We start from the raw sequence: 24,299 nt of genomic DNA, 5'->3' as shown, positions 1-24,299 counted from the left end.
ATAAGCCAAGTTTTCATGAATTAATGTTTTTTCGTCTACCTAACCTACCTAACCTAACCTAACCTAGCTTTTTTTGGCTACCTAACCTAACCTTACCTATAAATATAGGTTAGGTTAGGTTAGGTAGGGTTGGTTAGGTTCGGTCATATATCTACGTTAATTTTAACTCCAATAAAAAAAAATTGACCTCATACATAGAGAAAAGGGTTGCTTTATCATTTCATAAGAAAAAAATTATAGTAAATATATTAATTCAGGAAAACTTGGCTCATTAGGCAAATCGGGCCTTGAATAGTAGGCTGAAAAGTGAGTTCTGGCTACTAGGTACGACATATATATATATATATATATATATATATATATATATATATATATATATATATATATATATATATATATATATATATATATGTCGTACCTAGTAGCCAGAACGCACTTTTCAGCCTACTATGCAAGGCCCGATTTGCCTAATAAGCAAAGTTTTCCTGAATTAATATATTTTCTCTAATTTTTTTATTATGAAATGATAAAGCTACCCATTTCATTATGTATGAAGTCAATTTTTTTTATTGGAGTTAAAATTGACGTAGATATATGACCGAACCTAACCAACCCTACCTAACCTAACCTAACCTATCTATATAGGTTAGGTTAGGTTAGGTAGCCGAAAAAGTTAGGTTAGGTTAGAGTAGGTAGGTTAGGTAGTCGAAAAACAATTAATTCATGAAAACTTGGCTTATTAGGCAAATCGGGCCTTGCATAGTAGGCTGAGAAGTGCGTTCTGGCTACTAGGTACGACATATATATATATATATATATATATATATATATATATGTCGTACCTAATAGCCAGAACGCACTTCTCAGCCTACTTTTCAAGGCCCGATTTGCCTAATAAGCCAAGTTTTCATGAATTAATGTTTTTTCGTCTACCTAACCTACCTAACCTAACCTAACCTAGCTTTTTTTGGCTACCTAACCTAACCTTACCTATAAATATAGGTTAGGTTAGGTTAGGTAGGGTTGGTTAGGTTCGGTCATATATCTACGTTAATTTTAACTCCAATAAAAAAAAATTGACCTCATACATAGAGAAAAGGGTTGCTTTATCATTTCATAAGAAAAAAATTATAGTAAATATATTAATTCAGGAAAACTTGGCTTATTAGGCAAATCGGGCCTTGAATAGTAGGCTGAGAAGTGAGTTCTGGCTACTAGGTACGACATATATATATATATATATATATATATATATATATATGACAATGTCAGACCACGGAGGAAAATGAAACAGGAATTTCGTTAAGTACTTTCGTATATTAATTACATCTTCAGAAGGAATCCATTCCTTCTGAAGATGTATTTAATATACGAAAGTACTTAAGGAAATTCCTGTTTCATTTTCCTCCGTGGTCTGACATTGTCACATTCTTAATCACGTGTTTATTTTCGTGATATACATACATACATATATATATATATATATATATATATATATATATATATATATATATATATATATATATATATATATATATATATATATATATATGTCCTACCTAGTAGCCAGAATGCACTTCTCGGCCTACTATGCAAGGCCCGATTTGCCTAATAAGCCAAGTTTTCCTGAATTCATATATTTTCTCTAATTTTTTTCTTATGAAATGATAAAGCTACCCATTTCATTATGTATGAGGTCAATTTTATTTTATTGGAGTTAAAATTAACGTAGATATATGACCGAACCTAACCAACCCTACCTAACCTAACCTAACCTATCTTTATAGGTTAGGTTAGGTTAGGTAACAGAAAAAGTTAGGTTAGGTTAGGTTAGGTAGGTTAGGTAGTCGAAAAACAATTAATTCATGAAAACTTGGCTTATTAGGCAAATTGGGCCTTGCATAGTTGGCTGAGAAGTGAGTTCTGGCTACTAGGTACGACATATATATATATATATATATATATATATATATATATATATATATATATATATATATATATATATATATATATATATACATATATATATATATATATATATATATATATATATATATATATATATATATATATATATATATATATATATATATATATATATATATATGTCGCACCTAGTAGCCAGAACGCACTTCTCAGCCTACAATGCAAGGCCCGATTTGCCTAATAAGCCAAGTTTTCATGAATTAATTGTTTTTCGACTACCTAACCTACCTAACCTATAAAGATAGGTTAGGTTAGGTTAGGTAGGGTTGGTTAGGTTCGGTCATATATCTACGTTAATTTTAACTCCAATAAAAAAAAATAACATCATACATAATGAAATGGGTAGCTTTATCATTTCATAAGAAAAAAACTAGAGAAAATATATTAATTCAGGAAAACTTGGCTTATTTGGCAAATCGGGCCATGCATAGTAGGCTGAGAAGTGCGTTCTGGCTACTAGGTACGACATATATATATAAATATATATGTATATATATATATGTCGTACCTAGTAGCCAGAATGCACTTCTCAACCTACTATGCAAGGCCCGATTTGCCTAATAAGCCAAGTTTTAACGAATTAATCATTTTTCGACTACCTAACCTACCTAACCTAACCTAACCTAACTTTTTCGGCTACCTAACCTAATCTAACCTATAGAGATAGGTTAGGTTAGGTTGGGTACAATTGGTTAGGTTCGGTCATATATCTACGTTAATTTTAACTCCAATAAAAAAAAATTGACCTCATTCATAATGAAATGGGTAGCTTTATCATTTCATAAGAAAAAATTAGAGAAAATTTATTAATTCAGGAAAACTTGGCTTATTAGGCAAATCGGGCCTTGCATAGTAGGCCGATTACGACGTTCTGGCTACTAAGTACAACATATATATATATATATATATATATATATATATATATATATATATATATATATATATATATATATATATATATATATATATTCTAACACTAATTTTCTCAATCTTTCGTACATTACGCTTCACTGTTGGAGGTAAATCAAAAATCACTTCTCCAAAATTCATTTTTATTACTAGTCTGACGCGACACGGGCGCGTTTCGTAAAACTTATTACATTTTCAAAGACTTCACAAATACACAACTGATTAGAACTTACGTCTCTCTGATATTATATCTACATTTGAGTGAGGTGGGAAGGGTGATGTGGCATTAACACAAGACAGAACAGGAGGGGATATTAATAGGGTATTAAAAGTATCAACACAAGACAGAACAGAAACAATGGGTATTGAATAGAAGTGTTTGTAGAAAGCCTCTTGGTCCATATTTCTTGATGCTTCTATATTGGAGCGGAGTCTTGAGGTGGGTAGAATATAGTTGTGCAATAATTGGCTGTTGATTGCTGGTGTTGACTTCTTGATGTGTAGTGCCTCGCAAACGTCAAGCCGCCTGCTATCGCTGTATCTATCGATGATTTCTGTGTTGTTTACTAGGATTTCTCTGGCGATGGTTTGGTTATGGGAAGAGATTATATGTTCCTTAATGGAGCCCTGTTGCTTATGCATCGTTAAACGCCTAGAAAGAGATGTTGTTGTCTTGCCTATATACTGGGTTTTTTGGAGCTTACAGTCCCCAAGTGGGCATTTGAAGGCATAGACGACGTTAGTCTCTTTTAAAGCGTTCTGTTTTGTGTCTGGAGAGTTTCTCATGAGTAGGCTGGCCGTTTTTCTGGTTTTATAGTAAATCGTCAGTTGTATCCTCTGATTTTTGTCTGTAGGGATAACGTTTCTATTAACAATATCTTTCAGGACCCTTTCCTCCGTTTTATGAGCTGTGGAAAAGAAGTTCCTGTAAAATAGTCTAATAGGGGGTATAGGTGTTGTGTTAGTTGTCTCTTCAGAGGTTGCATGGCTTTTCACTTTCCTTCTTATGATGTCTTCGATGAAACCATTGGAGAAGCCGGACTCCACCTGCCAAAGATCATTGGGGAATATAAACCTGGATATGCGTATGGAAATGTCAAGACGCACAAGCCTGGAAACCCACTTCGGGCAATCATTAGCCAGATACCCACACCCACGTACAGACTGGCGAAGCGACTCAACGGCCTGCTGACTCCTTATGTTCCTTGCGCCTTCAGCCTGAAGTCTCCAAAGGAATTTGTGGACTTACTGCGGGGCACACGGGCCACAGGGATAAGAGCCTCGTTGGACGTAGAATCGCTGTTTACCAACGTACCTGTGGACGAGACAATCGGAATGATAGCCGACAGAGTGTATCGTGATCCAGCCTGTACTCCTCTTGACATGCCAGAAAGTATTCTGAGGAAACTACTCCAAGCTTGTACTAAAGAGGCACCCTTCTTGAGCCCGGATGGGCACATGTATAAGCAAGTAGATGGGGTCGCCATGGGTTCTCCCCTAGGTGTCCTGTTTGCAAACTTCTACATGGGTACCATCGAGCAAAAAGTCTTAGTCGACATGAACTTGAAACCGGCCATATACTGCAGGTATGTTGACGACATTTTTATACAGGTACCTGATGTCAGACATCTGCAGGAGCTGAAGGAGGCATTTGAGCAGAGTTCCGTGCTGCGTTTCACTTACGAGACGGAAAAGGATGGGAAGCTGCCTTTTCTAGATGTAACAGTCATGGAAAAGGGCGGAGGTTTCCAGACTGCAGTCTACACTAAGGAAACAAACATAGGAATGTGCCTAAATGCCAACAGCGACTGCCCCGACAGGTACAAGAGGAGTGTTGTTAACGCATACGTCGACCGTGCTCTCAGCCACAGCTCAGAATGGAAGCAAGTCGACGAAGAACTCTGTAGGGTAAGGCAGGTCCTAGTCAATAACGGCTTCTCCAATGGTTTCATCGAAGACATCATAAGAAGGAAAGTGAAAAGCCATGCAACCTCTGAAGAGACAACTAACACAACACCTATACCCCCTATTAGACTATTTTACAGGAACTTCTTTTCCACAGCTCATAAAACGGAGGAAAGGGTCCTGAAAGATATTGTTAATAGAAACGTTATCCCTACAGACAAAAATCAGAGGATACAACTGGCGATTTACTATAAAACCAGAAAAACGGCCAGCCTACTCATGAGAAACTCTCCAGACACAAAACAGAACGCTTTAAAAGAGACTAACGTCGTCTATGCCTTCAAATGCCCACTTGGGGACTGTAAGCTCCAAAAAAACCAGTATATAGGCAAGACAACAACATCTCTTTCTAGGCGTTTAACGATGCATAAGCAACAGGGCTCCATTAAGGAACATATAATCTCTTCCCATAACCAAACCATCGCCAGAGAAATCCTAGTAAACAACACAGAAATCATCGATAGATACAGCGATAGCAGGCGGCTTGACGTTTGCGAGGCACTACACATCAAGAAGTCAACACCAGCAATCAACAGCCAATTATTGCACAACTATATTCTACCCACCTCAAGACTCCGCTCCAATATAGAAGCATCAAGAAATATGGACCAATAGGCTTTCTACAAACACTTCTATTCAATACCCATTGTTTCTGTTCTGTCTTGTGTTGATACTTTTAATACCCTATTAATATCCCCTCCTGTTCTGTCTTGTGTTAATGCCACATCACCCTTCCCACCTCACTCAAATGTAGATATAATATCAGAGAGACGTAAGTTCTAATCAGTTGTGTATTTGTGAAGTCTTTGAAAATGTAATAAGTTTTACGAAACGCGCCCGTGTCGCGTCAGACTAGTAATAAAAATGAATTTTGGAGAAGTGATTTTTGATTTACCTCCAACAGTGAAGCGTAATGTACGAAAGATTGAGAAAATTCGTGTTAGAATTATTAATCTTACTTTTTCGGTCATATTTAATAATATATGTCTACAGGAAAGACTGCTACCAAAATATACTAATATATATATATATATATATAACTGAAAACTCACACCCCAGAAGTGACTCGAACCCATACTCCCACAACTGGTATGTACAGGGACGCCTTAATCCGCTTGACCATCACGACCGGACATAAGGAAGTGATAGCCGAGGCTATATGAACCACTTCCCCGCCGGCACTCGGATGGTAATCTTGGGCATAGCATTTTATCAAATCACCTCATTCTTTGGGGCACACGTGAGGAACACAAATGCAAATCAAATATATATATATATATATATATATATATATATATATATATATATATATATATAAGTACAAGCTTGGAGTAGTTTCCTTAGAATACTAAAGAGGCAATCTTCTTCAGCCCGGATGGGCACATGTATAAGCAAGTAGATGGGGTCGCCATGGGTTCTCCCCTGGTGTCCTGTTTGCAAACTTCTACATGGGTACCATCGATCAAAAAGTCTTAGTCGACATGAACTTGAAACCGGCCATATACTGCAGGTATGTTGACGACATTTTTACACAGGTAACTGATGTCAGACATCTGCAGGAGCTGAAGGAGGCGTTTGAGCAGAGTTCCGTGCTGCGTTTCACTTACGAGATGGAAAAGGATGGGAAGCTGCCCTTTCTAGATGTAACAGTCATGGAAAAGAGCGGAGGTTTCCACACTGCAGTCTACACTAAGGAAACGAACATAGGAATGTGCCTAAATGCCAACAGCGACTGCCCAGACAGGTACAAGAGGAGTGTTGTTAACGCATATCTCGACCGTGCTCTAAGCCACAGCTCAGAATGGAAGCAAGTCGACGAAGAACTCTGTAGGGTAAGGCAAGTCCTAGTCAACAACGGCTTCTCCAATGGTTTCGTCGAAGACATCATAAGAAGGAAAGTGAAACGCCATGCAACCTCTGAAGAGACAACTAACACAACACCTATACCCCCTATTAGACTATTTTACAGGAACTTCTTTTCCACAGCTCATAAAACGGAGGAAAGGGTCCTGAAAGATATTGTTAATAGAAACGTTATCCCTACAGAAAAAAATCAGAGGATACAACTGACGATTTACTATAAAACCAGAAAAACGGCCAGCCTACTCATGAGAAACTCTCCAGACACAAAGCAGAACGCTTTAAAAGAGACCAAGGTCGTCTATGCCTTCAAATGCTCTCTTAGGGATTGTAAGCTCCAAAAATCCCAGTATATAGGCAAGACAACAACATCTCTTTCTAGGCGTTTAACGATGCATAAGCAACAGGGCTCCATTAAGGAACATATAATCTCTTCCCACAACCAAACCATCGCCAGAGAAATCCTAGTAAACAACACATAAATCATCGATAGATACAGCGATAGCAGACGGCTTGACGTTTGCGAGGCACTACACATTAAAAAGTCAACACCAGCAATCAACAGCCAATTAATGCACAACTATATTCTACCCACCTCAAGACTCCGCTCCAATATAGAAGCATCAAGAAATATGGACCAATAGGCTTTCTACAATCACTTCTATTCAATACCCATTGTCTCGTGTTCTGTCTTGTGTTGATGAATTTAATACCCTATTAAATACCACCTCACCCCATCCACCTCACTCAAATGTAGATATAAACAAATCGGAGATGTGTAAGTTCTATTCAGTTGTGTATGTGTAACTAAAGTCTTTGAAAATATAATAAGTTTTACGAAACGCGCTCAAGTGTCGCATCAGACTAGAAATAAAAATTTTGGAGAATTTTGGAGAATTGAATATTGAATTACCACCAACAGTGAAAAGAAATGTACGAAAGATTGAGAAAATTCGTGTTAGAATTATTAATCTTACTTTTTCGGTCATATTTAATAATATATGTCTACAGGAAAGACTGCTACCAAAATATACTAATATATATATATGACAATGTCAGACCACGGAGGAAAATGAAACAGGAAATTTCCTTAAGTACTTTCATATATATATATATATATATATATATATATATATATATATATATATATATATATATGTCGTACCTAGTAGCCAGAACTCACTTTTTGGCCTGCTATTCAAGGCCCGATTTGCCTAATAAGCCAAGTTTTCCTGAATTAATATATTTTTTCTAATTTTTTTCTTATGAAATGATAAAGCTACCCATTTCATTATGTATGAGGTCATTTTTTTTTTATTGGAGTTAAAATTAACGTAGATATATGACCGAACCTAACCAACCCTACCTAACCTAACCTAACCTATCTTTATAGGTTAGGTTTGGTTAGGTAGCCGAAAAAGTTAGGTTAGGTTAGGTTAGGTAGGTTAGGTAGTCGAAAAACAATTAATTCATGAAAACTTGGCTTATTAGGCAAATCGGGCCTTGCATAGTAGGCTGAGAAGTGCGTTCTGGCTATTAGGTACGACATATATATATATATATATATATATATATATATATATATATATATATATATATATATATATATATATATATATATATATATATATATATATATATTTGTATATGTATGTATATATATCTCGAGGTGTATATATATCTCGAAGTCTCTACTTCTTTTGTAGGGTCTGATGGTGTAGTGGATTAAGGCGTACTAGTTATGGCAGCTACTAGAAGGTAGTTGTGCTTTCTGGGTTCGAGGCCCACTGGTGGGTGTTGCTCAAAGATTGTTAATCTTCACTTGTGGTTTATGCAAGTATAGTCTTATAGCATTGGACACGAGTTCTCTCACATTGACAGTGGCTTGATGAAAAACGCAGAGTAACCTCTCACTTGTCTAGTGCCCTCAGGAAGTGGAGATATTTGAGGTGTATATGTATCTCGAAGTCTCTACTTCTTTTGTAGGGTCTGATGGTGTAGTGGGTTAAGGCGTACTAGTTATGGCAGCTACTGGAAGGTAGTTGTGCTTTCTGGGTTCGAGGCCCACTGGTGGGTGTTGTCCAAAGATTGTTAATCTTCACTTGTGGTTTATGCAAGTATAGGCTTATAGCATGGACACGAGTTCTCTCACATTGACAGTGGCTTGATGAAAAACGCAGAGTAACCTCTCACTTGTCTAGTGCCCTCGGGAAGTGGAGATATTTGAGGTGTATATATATCTTGAAGTCTCTACTTCTTTTGTAGGGTCTGATGGTGTAGTGGGTTAAGGTGTACTAGTTATGGCAGCTACTGGAAGGTAGTTGTGCTTTCTGGGTTCGAGGCCCACTGGTGGGTGTTGCTCAAAGATTGTTAATCTTCACTTGTGGTTTATGCAAGTATAGGCTTATAGCATGGACACGAGTTCTCTCACATTGACAGTGGCTTGATGAAAAACGCAGAGTAACCTCTCACTTGTTTAGTGCCCTCGGGAAGTGGAGATATTTGAGGTGTATATATATCTCGAAGTCTCTACTTCTTTTGTAGGGTCTGATGGTGTAGTGGGTTAAGGCGTACTAGTTATGGCAGCTACTAGAAGGTAGTTGTGCTTTCTGGGTTCGAGGCCCACTGGTGGGTGTTGTCCAAAGATTGTTAATCTTCACTTGTGGTTTATGCAAGTATAGGCTTATATATATATATATATATATATATATATATATATATATATATATATATATATATATATATATATATATATTAGTATATTTTGGTAGCAGTCTTTCTTGTAGACATATATTATTAAATATGACCGAAAAAGTAAGATTAATAATTCTAACACGAATTTTCTCAATCTTTCGTACATTTCGTTTCACTGTTGGAGGTAAATCAAAAATCAATTCTCCAAAATTCATTTTTATTTCTAGTCTGACGCGACACGAGCGCGTTTCGTAAAACTTATTACATTTTCAAAGACTTTAGTTTACAAATACACAACTGAATAGAACTTACATGTTTCCGATTTTGTTTATATCTACATTTGAGTGAGGTGGATAGGGTGAGGTGGCATTAATAGGGTATTAATTTCATCAACACAAGACAGAACAACAGGTGGCATTAATAGGGCATTAATTTCATCAACACAAGACAGAACACGAAACAATGGGTATTGAAATGGAAGTGATTTGTAGAAAGCCTATTGGTCCATAATTCTTGATGCTTCTATATTGGAGCGGAGTCTTGAGGTGGGTAGAATATAGCTGTGCATTAATTGGCTGTTGATTGCTGGTGTTGACTTCTTAATGTGTAGTGCCTCGCAAACGTCAAGCCGCCTGCTATCGCTGTATCTATCGATGATTTCTGTGTTGTTTACTAGGATTTCTCTGGCGATGGTTTGGTTGTGGGAAGAGATTATATGTTCCTTAATGGAGCCCTGTTGTTTATGCATCGTTAAACGCCTAGAAAAAGATGTTGTTGTCTTGCCTATATACTGGGTTTTTTGGAGCTTACAGTCCCCAAGTGGGCATTTGAAGGCATAGACGACGTTGGTCTCTTTTAAAGCGTTCTGCTTTGTGTCTGGAGAGTTTCTCATGAGTAGGCTGGCCGTTTTTCTGGTTTTATAGTAAATCGTCAGTTGTATCCTCTGATTTTTGTCTGTAGGGATAACGTTTCTATTAACAATATCTTTCAGGACCCTTTCCTCTGTTTTATGAGCTGTGGAAAAGACGTTCCTGTAAAATAGTCTAATAGGGGGTATAGGTGTTGTGTTAGTTGTCACTTCAGAGGTTGCATGGCGTTTCACTTTCCTTCTTATGATGTCTTCGACGAAACCATTGGAGAAGCCGTTGTTGACTAGGACCTGCCTTACCCTACAGAGTTCTTCGTCGACTTGCTTCCATTCTGAGCTGTGGCTTAGAGCACGGTCGACATATGCGTTAACAACACTCCTCTTGTACCTGTCTGGGTAGTCGCTGTTGGCATTTAGGCACATTCCTATGTTCGTTTCCTTAGTGTAGACTGCAGTGTGAAAACCTCCGCTTTTTTCCATGACTGTTACATCTAGAAAGGGCAGCTTCCCATCCTTTTCCATCTCGTAAGTGAAACGCAGCACGGAACTCTGCTCAAACGCCTCCTTCAGCTCCTGCAGATGTCTGACATCAGGTACCTGTGTAAAAATGTCGTCAACATACCTGCAGTATATGGCCGGTTTCAAGTTCATGTCGACTAAGACTTTTTGCTCGATGGTACCCATGTAGAAGTTTGCAAACAGGACACCTAGGGGAGAACCCATGGCGACCCCATCTACTTGCTTATACATGTGCCCATCCGGGCTCAAGAAGGGTGCCTCTTTAGTACAAGCTTGGAGTAGTTTCCTTAGAATATTTTCGGGAATGTCAAGAGGAGTACAGGCTGGATCACGATACACTCTGTCGGCTATCATCCCGGTTGTCTCGTCCACAGGTACGTTGGTAAACAGCGATTCTACGTCCAACGAGGCTCTTATTCCTGTGGCCCGTGTGCCCGGCAGTACCCGCCTTCAGGCTGAAGGCGCAAGGAACATAAGGAGTCAGTAGGCCGTTGAGTCGCTTCGCCAGTCTGTACGTGGGTGTGGGTATCTGGCTAATGATTGGCCGAAGTGGGTTTCCAGGCTTGTGTGTCTTGACATTTCCGTACGCATATCCAGGTTTATATTCACAAAATGATCTTTGGCAGGTGGAGTACGGATTTCTTGGTATGTATATATATATATATATATATATATATATATATATATATATATATATATATATATATATATATATATATATATATATATATATATATATATATATATATATATATATATATATATATATATATATATATATATATATATATATATATATATATATATATATATATATATACATATATATATATATATATATATATATATATATATATATATATATATATATATATATATATATGTCGTACCTAGTAGCCAGAACGCACTATTATGCCTACTATGCAAGGCCCGATTTGCCTAATAAGCCAAGTTTTCCTGAATTAATTGTTTTTCGACAACCTAACCTACCTAACCTAACCTAACCTAACTTTTTCGGCTACCTCACCTAACCTAACCTCTAAAGATAGGTTAGGTTAGGTTAGGTAGGGTTGGTTAGGTTTGGTCATATATCTACGTTAATTTTAACTCCAATAAAAAAAAATTGACCTCATACATAATGAAATGGGCAGCTTTATCATTTCATAAGAAAAAAAATAGAGAAAATATATTAATTCAGGAAAACTTGGCTTATTAGGCAAATCTGGCCTTGCATAGTAGGCTGACAAGTGCGTTCTGGCTACTAGGTACGACATATATATATATATATATATATATATATATATATATATATATATATATATATATATATATATATATATATATATATATGTCGTACCTAGTAGCCAGAACTCACTTCTCAGCCTACTATGCAAGGCCCGATTTGCCTAATAAGCCAAGTTTTCATGAATTAATGTTTTTTCGTCTACCTAACCTACCTAACCTAACCTAACCTAGGTTTTTTTGGCTACCTAACCTAACCTTACCTATATATATAGGTTAGGTTAGGTTAGGTAGGGTTGGTTAGGTTCGGTCATATATCTACGTTAATTTTAACTCCAATAAAAAAAAATTGACCTCATACATAGTGAAAAGGGTACCTTTATCATTTCATAAGAAAAAAATTATAGTAAATATATTAATTCAGGAAAACTTGGCTTATTAGGCAAATCGGGCCTTGAATAGTAGGCTGAGAAGTGAGTTCTGGCTACTAGGTACGACATATATATATATATATATATATATATATATATATATATATATATATATATATATATATATATATATATATATATATATATATTATATATATAATATATATATATATATATATATATATATATGTCGTACCTAGTAGCCAGAACGCACTTCTCAGCCTACTATACATGGCCCGATTTGCCTAATAAGCCAAGTTTTCCTGAATTAATATATTTTTTCTAATTTTTTTCTTATGAAATGATAAAGCTACTCATTTCATTATGTATGAGGTCAATTTTTTTTTATTGGAGTTAAAATTAACGTAGATATATGACCGAACCTAACCAACCCTACCTAACCTAACCTAACCTATCTTTATAGGCTAGGTTAGGTTAGGTAGCCGAAAAAGTTAGGTTAGGTTAGGTTAGGTAGGTTAGGTAGTCGAAAAACAATTATTTCATGAAAACTTGGCTCATTAGGCAAATTGGGCCTTGCATAGTAGGCTGAGAAGTGCGTTCTGGCTACTAGGTACGACATATATATATATATATTATATATATATATATATATATATAATATATATATATATATATATATATATATATATATATATATTATATATATATATATAATATATATATATATATATATATATATATATATATATATATATATATATATATATATATATATATTATATATATATATATATATATATATATATATATATATATATATATATATATATATATATATATATATATATATATATATATATATATATATAGGGGTACCACCACTGGTTTAATTAAAGGGACCCACATCCTCGAAGAAGAAAATAAATGGTGTTCAGAGAAGACCTTGTGGATTCTCACTGAATACTTTAATCTTTTCCTCTCCTACCACCCCTATTATTATTTGTTTTTTATTTGGTTTTATTGCAATGTTACAGTTTACAGAAAACACACACTTATATAACAATATAACAATATACCAATCAGTGTTCGAAGACCTCATCCAGTTCCTCGGGGGTCGGGTGCGTACCCAAGATACAGCACGCATTTCCCCTCTGAACAGCGACACTGAGGCGCTGGAACATAAAACTGGCCGCTCTTGGGTCTCTAGTCTTCACAATGAGTTCCTCGCCCAGCTCCTTCAGGAACTTAAGTGCACATTTACCCCAGGCGCCCAGAGTCTCAGAGCCTATTGGCACGAACCTGTAACAACGTTCTAGGTCCCTGTACTTGTTAGTTTTCTGGGTCTCCCTGAAGGTGGCCGCCCCGCCTCCCTCAGCTGCGCTGTAAGGTAGATAGGTATCAGCCAATGTGGATGCACACGTGTAGTCCCACACGACCTGTTTACCTTCCCTCCACGGCTGCAGGGTGACTCCATCTGGGCGTTTTGGGCTGTTGTCAGGCCTGCACAACTGAGGTTCCCGTTGTGCTGGGCACCCAGCTGAAGCCAAACTTCTCTTGATGATGTCATTGACTGCTTCATGTCTGGCAATCTTTCCCTGTGTCTTGCGACAGATGAGACCATGGCTGCCGTATTGGTCTGCCCGTGCATGGCCGCAAATACACCGGTGCTCGGTGGAGATAGGGGCGGCAAGGCGCAGAGCAACACCAATACTTAGGGTCCGATGGTCCAGGCGGGTGCCCAAGGCGGAATTAGGGACTGCCAACAGGAAGTCCCTGGCATGGAGAGCTTGCACAGCTAGAAGACGCGCTTTGTCCTTCCTGGAAGCTGCCTCCAGCAATGATGTGGCGATGTTCTGCACTATGGGGCTATCCCATTTGGACTGTTTGCAGTCATTTGGAAAAGTCGGTCGAGGATGAGAGTTGACAAGAGTGTCCCACTGACCGGCTCCTTCCGCGAATTTGGGATCATGAATCCCAATGAAGTCTCTTAGGTGTTCCGGTAGTATTTCCTTAACTAATTCACCTGTTGCACTGGTCGAGGATAAGAATGCCGGCAATGCTAACTGTGTCGCCTTCGAATACCTATCCCCCCGAGTCTAACTGGGAGCGTTGCTTGGTCCCATTGGTCATCTTGCAGGGAGAGGTTTAACACTTTCACGGTTATTGACCTTAGGAGTGTGTCATATTCTGTTAATTTTGGGCTGTCGAAGGAGGGAGCACACCTTAGGAAATAGGTCAGTCTGGGCAAAGCCAGGCACCTTGTGAGAAGGTACAGAGCATCGTGGGCATCCAAAGCCCCTATTCTTCCCTCCATCCTCCTCAGGTCGTTCAGCTTTTCTTCGAGGACTACCTCAATGGCGCTCGAGCCCAGAGGTGCCCCTAGCAGCACACTGTCGGTGGGAGCGATCACTTGGGCTCCTGGCAATATGGTTCGCACTGCATCTATGGTTGGTTGGCTAGATGAGATGATTTCACACTTTAATGGGTTTAGGGTGAGTCCTAACTCCTCTCCCTTAGATTTCACCAGCTGTAGATCTTCTAGCAGGGACTCCTGTGCCCCTGCCAGGGTGCCATCGTCCAGGAACCAGATGTTGAGTTCGCTGGTCAACCTGCTTGAGACCTCTTTAACAGCCATGCAAAAAAGAAAAGGGGCAAGTGGGTCTCCCTGCTGGACACCTTCTGCAGAAACAACTTCATGTTCCCCAAACAGCAGCGTCGATTCCCTAATGTACCCTGCTGAGACGAAGGGGAGTAGAGAAGGAAAGCTTGTTCGAACTGCTTCCAGTACCACATCCCTTTTTACCTGGTTGAAGGCATTTTTAAAGTCTAATTTAATTAATGCCTTATTTTCTGGGAGGTGCTTTATATAGGCTCGTGCTGCATGAGCTGCTGCTTCACAGTCATGGGGAACACCAAAACCTAGTTGATGGGGTCGAAGCATCGTCGCAGCGTCTATGCTAATTTTTCTGACAGCTGCCCTAGCAACAAGGCGCCGAAGTGTGTTACCCACGGCAATGGGTCTGACTCCACCATCTTTCTTCTTGAGGGCACAAAGGGATGCTCCAAAGAAAAAGGGTTTAATTGTATCTGGGATCAACCCAGAGAGGCAGTCGTTGACAAACTTCGTGACCTCTGACAATAGTGTCTCGGCAACTTCTCCGAGAACTGGGTTTACCATCTCCTTGAGGTGCTGAGGTCTTACTCCAGTGTATTCCCCTGCCGAGCCTGGCGGAAATGACATGATGGCTTTGTATACCTCTGACGCTTGGAGGAATAGAGGTCCCATGTCTGGGACATTTGTGTCCTGAGCAGTGGGTTCCCATGGTACTCTAGGAGGGTGCTTCTCTCTCAGCGAGTTGGCGGTAGCGGTATTTCTAGGGGCGATTGTGTCTTCGCTGGTAAGCAACCTAATTGCCCCTACTGTGTTGCCCTCTTCAATTTTTTGGGTCACTTGTGTTCCAAGTTTAAAATTGTCATTGGAACTCTTGGGTCTGCCACGACGGTTTTTGCGTTGAGGAGGGATGGGGATCACGTTGTCAGCTCTGGGGAAATTATTTATTGCCCTAGTGACTGATGAGGCTAGCGACTTGCCTCCTCTTGCAGGTACGCCTAAGCAAATATTGCCAAACAGGAGCAAATTATGCCATGCTTTGATGGTGGCTGCAGCATTAAGATTTTCAGACCGTTCATTTACTTTCCTTAAAAGGTCTGTATATTTCCCTGCTGCAAATGGGCGCGCTGCTTTAGGAATGTGGGGAAGAGTTCTGGTGGTGGATGCTTTGATGGCCCCCAGGAGGTCATCTGATGACATGAAGTTTGCTGGGATGTGTGGGGGTGCCGGGGGGACCTGTGGGCCTTCTCTCTCTACAGGTACCGTCCATGAACCCTCACAGTTGTTGTGTTGACGTAGGGTTCCATCGTTTCTAAGGCTGTGTGATTCGTCACACACCCGACACGTTCCTCTGGGTCTGGGTCCTCTGGTTGCACGTCTGGGTGCACTGTTCCCAGGACCCTGTTCTTGGCTGAGGGGTTCCTGGTTAGTTGGTGGAGTCCCCTCCATCCCCCGGGCGGCCGGCGTGGGAGGGATGACAGGGGTGGTGGCGGCAGGGGTGGACACGGGTGGTGGCAGGAGAGGTGGCTAGCTGTCCCTCACACTCACCACTCGTATGAGTACTTGTGTCTCCCTCCCTTTTGGGAGGAACCTGAATGCCTGCTGTGACCTGTGCCATATCTGGGTGCATGGAGGGTAGCACATCCCTGCCACAAGCACAGTGAGGCCGGTGAATAGGTGGGTGGGAGACACCCAGGCGCCGGGTGGGCTGGGTGGTGGGATGGCAGGAGGTACTGTGGTGCGGCGAGGCCGGCGGGCGGGGAGGAGGTGGGGATTGACCGGGCCTCGCTCAGCTTGAGGGGGGGGGGGGGGGGGGGGGTCTGGGTGACACTTAAACACTGGTATAATTTTCTTGTATATCACTGCACAATGGTGAATGAATCATACACTTGTAATCCGACACACTGTGAGCTCTATTAGCTCTGACCATGATTGCTGATTTTTAATTTCATTTTTCTTTCCCAAACGTATTTCTATAAACACTATGTGGCACATGAGTGACCCCCCCCTCGCCCGACCAAACAACAACACCCCCTCCTCCCCCACACCATAGCCGTGGGAGGCCTAGAGGGCGCCAGCGTGGCCCTCACTGCCGTTGTATTCCATACACTGCACACCCACCTGTTTTTATCCGTTTTTGTTGAGATGGTCCACTCTGGGCACCTTCCGCCACTCCTGCACCTTCCCAGGACATTCACACAGCACTCTGCGAAGGCTAGGCACGGTGACGTCAGGATGTCCCTAGGTAATGGTTCAGTAATCAACAGAGCCTCCTCCACACGTCCTCCCTCCCCGCTAGCCCCTATATATATACCCTATATAATATACACACATATATATATATATATATATATATATATATATACATATATATATATATATATATATATATATATATATATATATATATATATATATATATATATATATATATATATATATATATAACTGAAAACTCACACCCCAGAAGTGACTCGAACCCATACTCCCAGAAGCAACGCAACTGGTATGTACAAGACGCCTTAATCCACTTGACCATCACGACCGGACATAATGAGGTGATATTCTGTGAGGAATGAGGTCGTGATGGTCAAGTGGATTAAGGCGTCTTGTACATACCAGTTGCATTGCTTCTGGGAGTATGGGTTCGAGTCACTTCTGGGGTGTGAGTTTTCAGTTGCATATTGTCCTGGGGACCATTCAGGCTTGTTCGCATATATATATATATATATATATATATATATATATATATATATATATATATATATATATATATATATATATATATATATATATATATATATATATATATATATGTCGTACCTAGTAGCCAGAACGCACTTCTCAGCCTACTATGCAAGGCCCGATTTGCCTAATAAGCCAAGTTTTCATGAATTAATATATTTTCTCTATTTTTTTTCTTATGAAATGATAAAGCTACCCATTTCATTATGTATGAGGTCATTTTTTTTTATTGGAGTTAAAATTAACGTAGATATATGACCGAACCTAACCAACCCTACCTAACCTAACCTAACCTATCTTTATAGGTTAGGTTAGGTTAGGTAGCAGAAAAAGTTAGGTTAGGTTAGGTTAGGTAGTCGAAAAACAATTAATTCATGAAAACTTGGCTTATTAGGCAATAAGCCTAATAAGCTTATTAAGCTATATATTAGCTTAATAAGCTAATATATATATATGTCGTACCTAGTAGCCAGAACGCACTTCTCAGCCTACTGTGCAAGGCCCGATTTGCCTAATAAGCCAAGTTTTCAAAATATATATACATATATATATATGTATATATATTTTCTCTAATTTTTTTCTTATGAAATGATAAAGCTACCCATTTCATTATGTATGAGGTTAATTTTTTTTATTGGAGTTAAAATTAACGTAGATATATGACCAAACCTAACCAACGCTACCTAACCTAGCCTAACCTATCTTTATAGGTTAGGTTAGGTTATATATATATATATATATATATATATATATATATATATATATATATATATATATATATATATATATATATATATATATATATATATATATATATATATATATATGTCTTGCCTATATAATGTCTTGCCTATATAATGGTTTTTTTGGAGCTTACAGTCCCCAAGCGGGCATTTGAAGGCATAGACGACGTTGGTCTCTTTTAAAGCGTTCTGCTTTGTGTCTGGAGAGTTTCTCATGAGTAGGCTGGCCGTTTTTCTGGTTTTATAGTATTTTCTGGTTTTACTATAAAACCAGAAAAACGGCCAGCCTACTCATGAGAAACTCTCCAGACACAAAGCAGAACGCTTTAAAAGAGACCAACGTCGTCTATGCCTTCAAATGCCCTCTTGGGGACTGTAAGCTCCAAAAAACCCAGTATATAGGCAAGACAACAACATCTCTTTCTAGGCGTTTAACGATGCATAAGCAACAGGGCTCCATTAAGGAACATATAATCTCTTCCCACAACCAAACCATCGCCAGAGAAATCCTAGTAAACAACACAGAAATCATCGATAGATACAGCGATAGCAGGCGGCTTGACGTTTGCGAGGCACTACACATTAAAAAGTCAACACCAGCAATCAACAGCCAATTAATGCACAACTATATTCTACCCACATCAAGACTCCGCTCCAATATAGAAGCATCAAGAAATATGGACCAATAGGCTTTCTACAATCACTTCCATTCAATACCCATTGTTTCGTGTTCTGTCTTGTGTTGATGAAATTAATACCCTATTAATGCCACCTCACCCCATCCACCTCACTAAAATGTAGATATAAACAAATCGGAGATGTGTAAGTTCTATTCAGTTGTGTATGTGTAACTAAAGTCTTTGAAAATGTAATAAGTTTTACGAAACGCGCTCAAGTGTCGCGTCAGACTAGAAATAAAAATGAATTTTGGAGAATTGATTTTTGAATTACCACCAACAGTGAAAAAAAATGTACGAAAGATAGAGAAAATTCGTGTTAGAATTATTAATCTTACTTTTTCGGTCATATTTAATAATATATATATATATATATGTATATATATATATATATATATATATGTATATATATATATACATGTCGTACCTAGTAGCCAGAACGCACTTTTTGGACTAATATGCAAGGCCCGATTTGCCTAATAAGCCAAGTTTTCCTGAATTAATATATTTCCTCAAATTTTTTTCTTATGAAATGATAAAGCTACCCATTTCATTATGTATGAGGTCAATTTTTTTTGTTGGAGTTAAAATTAACGTAGATATATGACCGAACCTAACCAACTCTACCTAACCTAACCTAACCTATCTTTGTAGGTTAGGTTAGGTTAGGTAGCCGAAAAAGTTAGGTTAGGTTAGGTTAGGTAGGTTAGGTAGTCGAAAAACAATTAATTCATGAAAACTTGGCTTATTAGGCAAATCGGGCCTTGCATAGTAGGATGAGAAGTGCGTTCTGGCTACTAGGTACGACATATATATATATATATATATATATATATATATATATATATATATATATATATATATATATATATATATATATATATATATATATATATATATATATATATTATTTAAAGTAGTTACCAAGGGACTATGGGAGGGAAATGATAATCTACAATAAAACAATCCTGTCCTCCGACACCTGGCCTCCGATGGTTGTTGAGGTTCATGGCTCTTGGGCTATTCCTCGGCTTGTCGTTGCCGTTCCTATTCCCAGATTTCAGTTCTTCCAAGCTGGCCCAATAAGTGGCCACTGAGCACGTCCCTTTCCTCACTCGCTCCTTCACCGAGACGAATACTCATGGATCCATATGTGATGTGATATTTCCCTTCCAAATCTTCAGTGGAAGTGACCCGGGCATGGCAGCTCTCACACAATGCTGGAGAGCGACCCGCAGGGCTTCACACTGCCCTCCCAGCGTCGCCGCTCACCTCCGTCGTAGACTAACATCAACGAGCTCCTGGCGCTCGTTCGCCCACTAAACTCTGCTTCCTCGTGCTTCCCGGGAGTTCACTAGTCTTCTATGACGATGTTAGAATGTGTTAGGCTGCACAATCCACTGGGCAGGGTTCCTAAAACCTTCAGTTTCGAGAGCTCACTGACACTATTCTGCTCTCGTCAAAGGGTCGTGAATCTCTGAGCCTCAGCGCCTCAACAAGCTCTGAGCCAGGCCTCCCGGAGATTCACCTCCTCCAGGGGGCGGGCTCTCATTGGTCACTCTCGGCACATGACCACAGCCAGCCAATCGCCAGTCTACTGGGATCCTCACGTTCTTTGCGTCAACCTGACAGGGGCGTCGTCATTTTGAATGTACTAGGGGCATAAACCCCCTAACCTGTACAAATTTAAAATGACAATCTCTCCACAAGTACGTATTCCTTCCATCTGCCTCCATTATTAAATTATTCCCTGCACCTCAGGAAACCTGCAAGGTGTGAAGATATGACTTTTTATGCTGGAACAGGGGAGAAATAGGAGAGGGCACCATAACATACCCCTCCCCTTAAAATAAGAGTCATATCGGTTAGTGAGTCCAGGAAAGTGCATTCGCTATACATTCTTCTTTCCTTTAATATGTCTGATATTTAACCAGTATTCTTGCAACAGCAGAGACCATCGCGTCAGCCATTGCTTTGAGTTCTTCATTTTATGTACAAACGTCAAAGGGTTGTGGTCGTTGAACACTCACACCGGTCTAGTACCTCCTCCCACATAGACGTCGAAATGCTCAATGACATAATCAATGCTGAAGCTTCTTTTTCCATCGTGCTGTAAGCTCGCTGATACCTCTTAAACTTCTTCGAGTAAAAAGCTACTGGTCTGTGAACTCTGTTCCTTTTCAGAGCCAATATGACTCCAATCCCCAAGTCGCTAGCATCGACATATATAATAAACTGTCTCGAAGTCAGGGGAACTCAACCCTGTTGCTTCCGTTAGTAATTTCTTGGTCTTCTCGAACGACTCTTGGCATGACTCACCCCACTTTCATCTAACATTTTTAGATAATAATTCTGTCAGAGGGTGTACAACTGCCGAGAAGTTCTTTACAAAATCCACGGTAGTATCCTATCATCCCGAGGTTGCGTAACAGCTCTTTCCTCGTCCTGGGAATCGGATACTCCTTGATAGCAACTACCTTTTGTTCCACGGGAGCTACCTCTCCTTGGCCCACGATAAAGTATAAATATTCCATTCGAGCCCTTCCCGAACTCGCTTTTGGCTAGATTAATTGTAAGCTTTGCCTCTTCCAATCTTCTGAATTATTCTCTCAGTCGAGTTATGTGCTCCTTCCAACTGTTGGCATACACTACCATGTCGTCGATGTATACCGTGCAGCCTTCAACTCCTCGTAGCACTTCATTTCTCCTTCTTTGGAAGCATCTTCCACTATTCTGCATGCCGAACGGAAGTACTTTGCACTGGTACAAGTCGTCCGGAGTAACGAATACAGAGATCCCTCTTGCACTAGGAGACAAAGGTATTTGGTAGTAGCCTTTCAGTAGGTCGACCTTGGAAACAAACCTTGCGTTTCCCACTTAGTCGACGCAGTCACTTACTCGAGGCATAGGATGAGAATCTGACTTGGTGATGGAATTTACTTCTCGATAATCTGTACGAAAGGGAAACGAGCCGTCACCTTTCTTCACTAACACACAGGGTGAACTCCATTCACTATTGGTAGGCTCAGCACGATCATTTGCTAACAAATATTCTACCTCCTGTTTCATGAGCTTCCTTTTTTCTGGGCTAACCAGATACGCGTTCTGCCTAATCGGATTTCCACCCCTCACTTCTATTTCGTGCACCACACTCCTGTCACGTCGGGCACATCTGTGACGAATGACTCATTCTTCCTTAGTAGAGTCACCAGGTCGTCTCTCTGCCCTTCGTTCAGATGATACAGCTTCTCCTCCACGTGCATCAAACTCTCTGTGTTAGAAAGACGCGTGCCATCGGCACGAACCCACGGTCCTTCCTCTGTCGCCAACTCTCGGCTCATTTCCATACATGGAAGCAATTTCTCTTCTTTTAACTGTGTCGTTTCCTTCCCATTCGCGTTCTCCTGTTCTTCCTGGAAGTATGGCTTCAATCGATTTACGTGTCATACCTGTGTCTTCCGAGAGCGATTCAGCTTGCTGATTTCGTAGTTTACCCGACCTACTCACCTGACGACCGAGTATGGATCACCAAAGCCTGATTCCGTCACTCTACCTCTCCCGGGTAGCAGCATCATCACTCTGGCTCCTACTTCAAACTCTCTCTAGATAGCATTCCTGTCGTACCAAACAACATCTTCTCTTGTGCAGTCCTCAGGTGTTCAGGAGCCAGCTTCTTCTTCGCCATTTTCATCCGTTCATTGAACTTCCGAACGTACTCCTCCACTGATATCAATGTCTTCCCCGACGTCAACTGCTCCTTTAAAATTGCTAAAGGATTTCTCACTTCGTGTCCAAACTTAAGTTGGAACGGAGAGAATCCCAGAGAGTCTACCACAGCATCTCTTATCGCAAACAAGGCTGGAAATATAGCTTCATCCCATTCAGCTCCTTGTTCTGCGTAATACACTTGCAATGCGGTTTTCAGGGTGGAGTGGAACTTCTAAATCACTCCTGGTGACTGAAGCATGTAGGGTGAAGATCGTAGTTGGGTTATTCTTCAGCTTGCCATAGTCTGTCAAAACCACTTTGATTGGAAAAAACTTCCACAGTCAGAGTGAATCTCCTTGGGCACGCTTACCCAAGAGAAGAATCGTTGAAGGTATTCCATGATGCATCTCGATGTCACCTTTCGCATTGGGATCGTTTCCGGAAACTGTGCAGAAGCGAACATGATGGTTAGCAAGTAGTTGCTTCCCCTTTTTGATATGGGTAAGGGTCCCACAACGTCGATAATTAGGCGCTCGAACACCTGCCAAAACGCAGGAACTGGTACTAAAGGGGCTTTCGGGATAGCAGGGACGTTTTTCCCCGCCCTTTGGCACAGGAAACATGTCTTGCAGACTCTCCTCACATCGGCGTTAATGCCCGGCCAATAAAAATGTTCCCGAATCCGGCTGAAGGTCTTGGTCACTCCTAAGTGACCTGCGGGATCCACTGAGTGCGCTAGCTTGACTACCGTGCCTCAATATCGTGCCAGCACCACCACTTGACACCTTACTCCTAACATTCCATCACTCACCTCCCCTCGCACCGGTCTCCACCGTCTCATCAACACTCCTTTTTCCATTAAGAAGTGAGTTGGTGACTCAAGTCCGGCGAGACCTCCTTCGACCTCCCGCACCAACTCCGGAAAATCTTCTTTCTGCAGTTCACCTAGATGGGCGCGGTCAACTCCGAGAGGATTGGTGAGAGTAATCTGGATACCCCTATCCGGATCTTCCTCACCTAACACTTGTCCTCTGGTCTCCTCTCCGAACAGATGATCGAGCCTCAGGTCATCTAGTATATCCTCTTCGGCGTAACCAGATCTGCTCACATCCTCCTCCTCGACCCCCCGTCCTGACGTCACTGCGCATTCCGGAAATTCTATTTTCGCAATTTCTGTTGCATCACCATTAGCGTCCGTCGTGCTGCTCCTCCTGTAGGGCTCCACACACTCTTAGGCCTTGATTAGGTTTGGGAGAACACATCCCCCACAGGAGTCGTTTCCTAAAATTACCTGGGCTTCCATTCTAGGAAGAGAAGTTCAAACTCCTACTACAAGAGTCTGGTAACCGTAGTCAGAATTAAGTGTCACCTTGTGGAGGG

General features: G+C 40.2%; 1 protein-coding gene across 1 annotated transcript in view; it reads right to left on the bottom strand.

Moving 5' to 3' along the window:
* LOC138359245 (solute carrier family 49 member 4 homolog) overlaps nucleotides 1-24,299 on the bottom strand; it is a 202,204-nt gene that overhangs the window by 136,076 nt on the left and 41,829 nt on the right. The gene's annotated exons all lie outside the window — the stretch shown is intronic.

The sequence above is a fragment of the Procambarus clarkii genome, chromosome 90 (assembly GCF_040958095.1).
Source record: "Procambarus clarkii isolate CNS0578487 chromosome 90, FALCON_Pclarkii_2.0, whole genome shotgun sequence".
Lineage (NCBI taxonomy): Eukaryota > Metazoa > Arthropoda > Malacostraca > Decapoda > Cambaridae > Procambarus > Procambarus clarkii.
The sequence above is the reverse complement of the archived record's forward strand: the minus strand, read 5'-3'. Positions and strand labels throughout refer to the sequence as shown.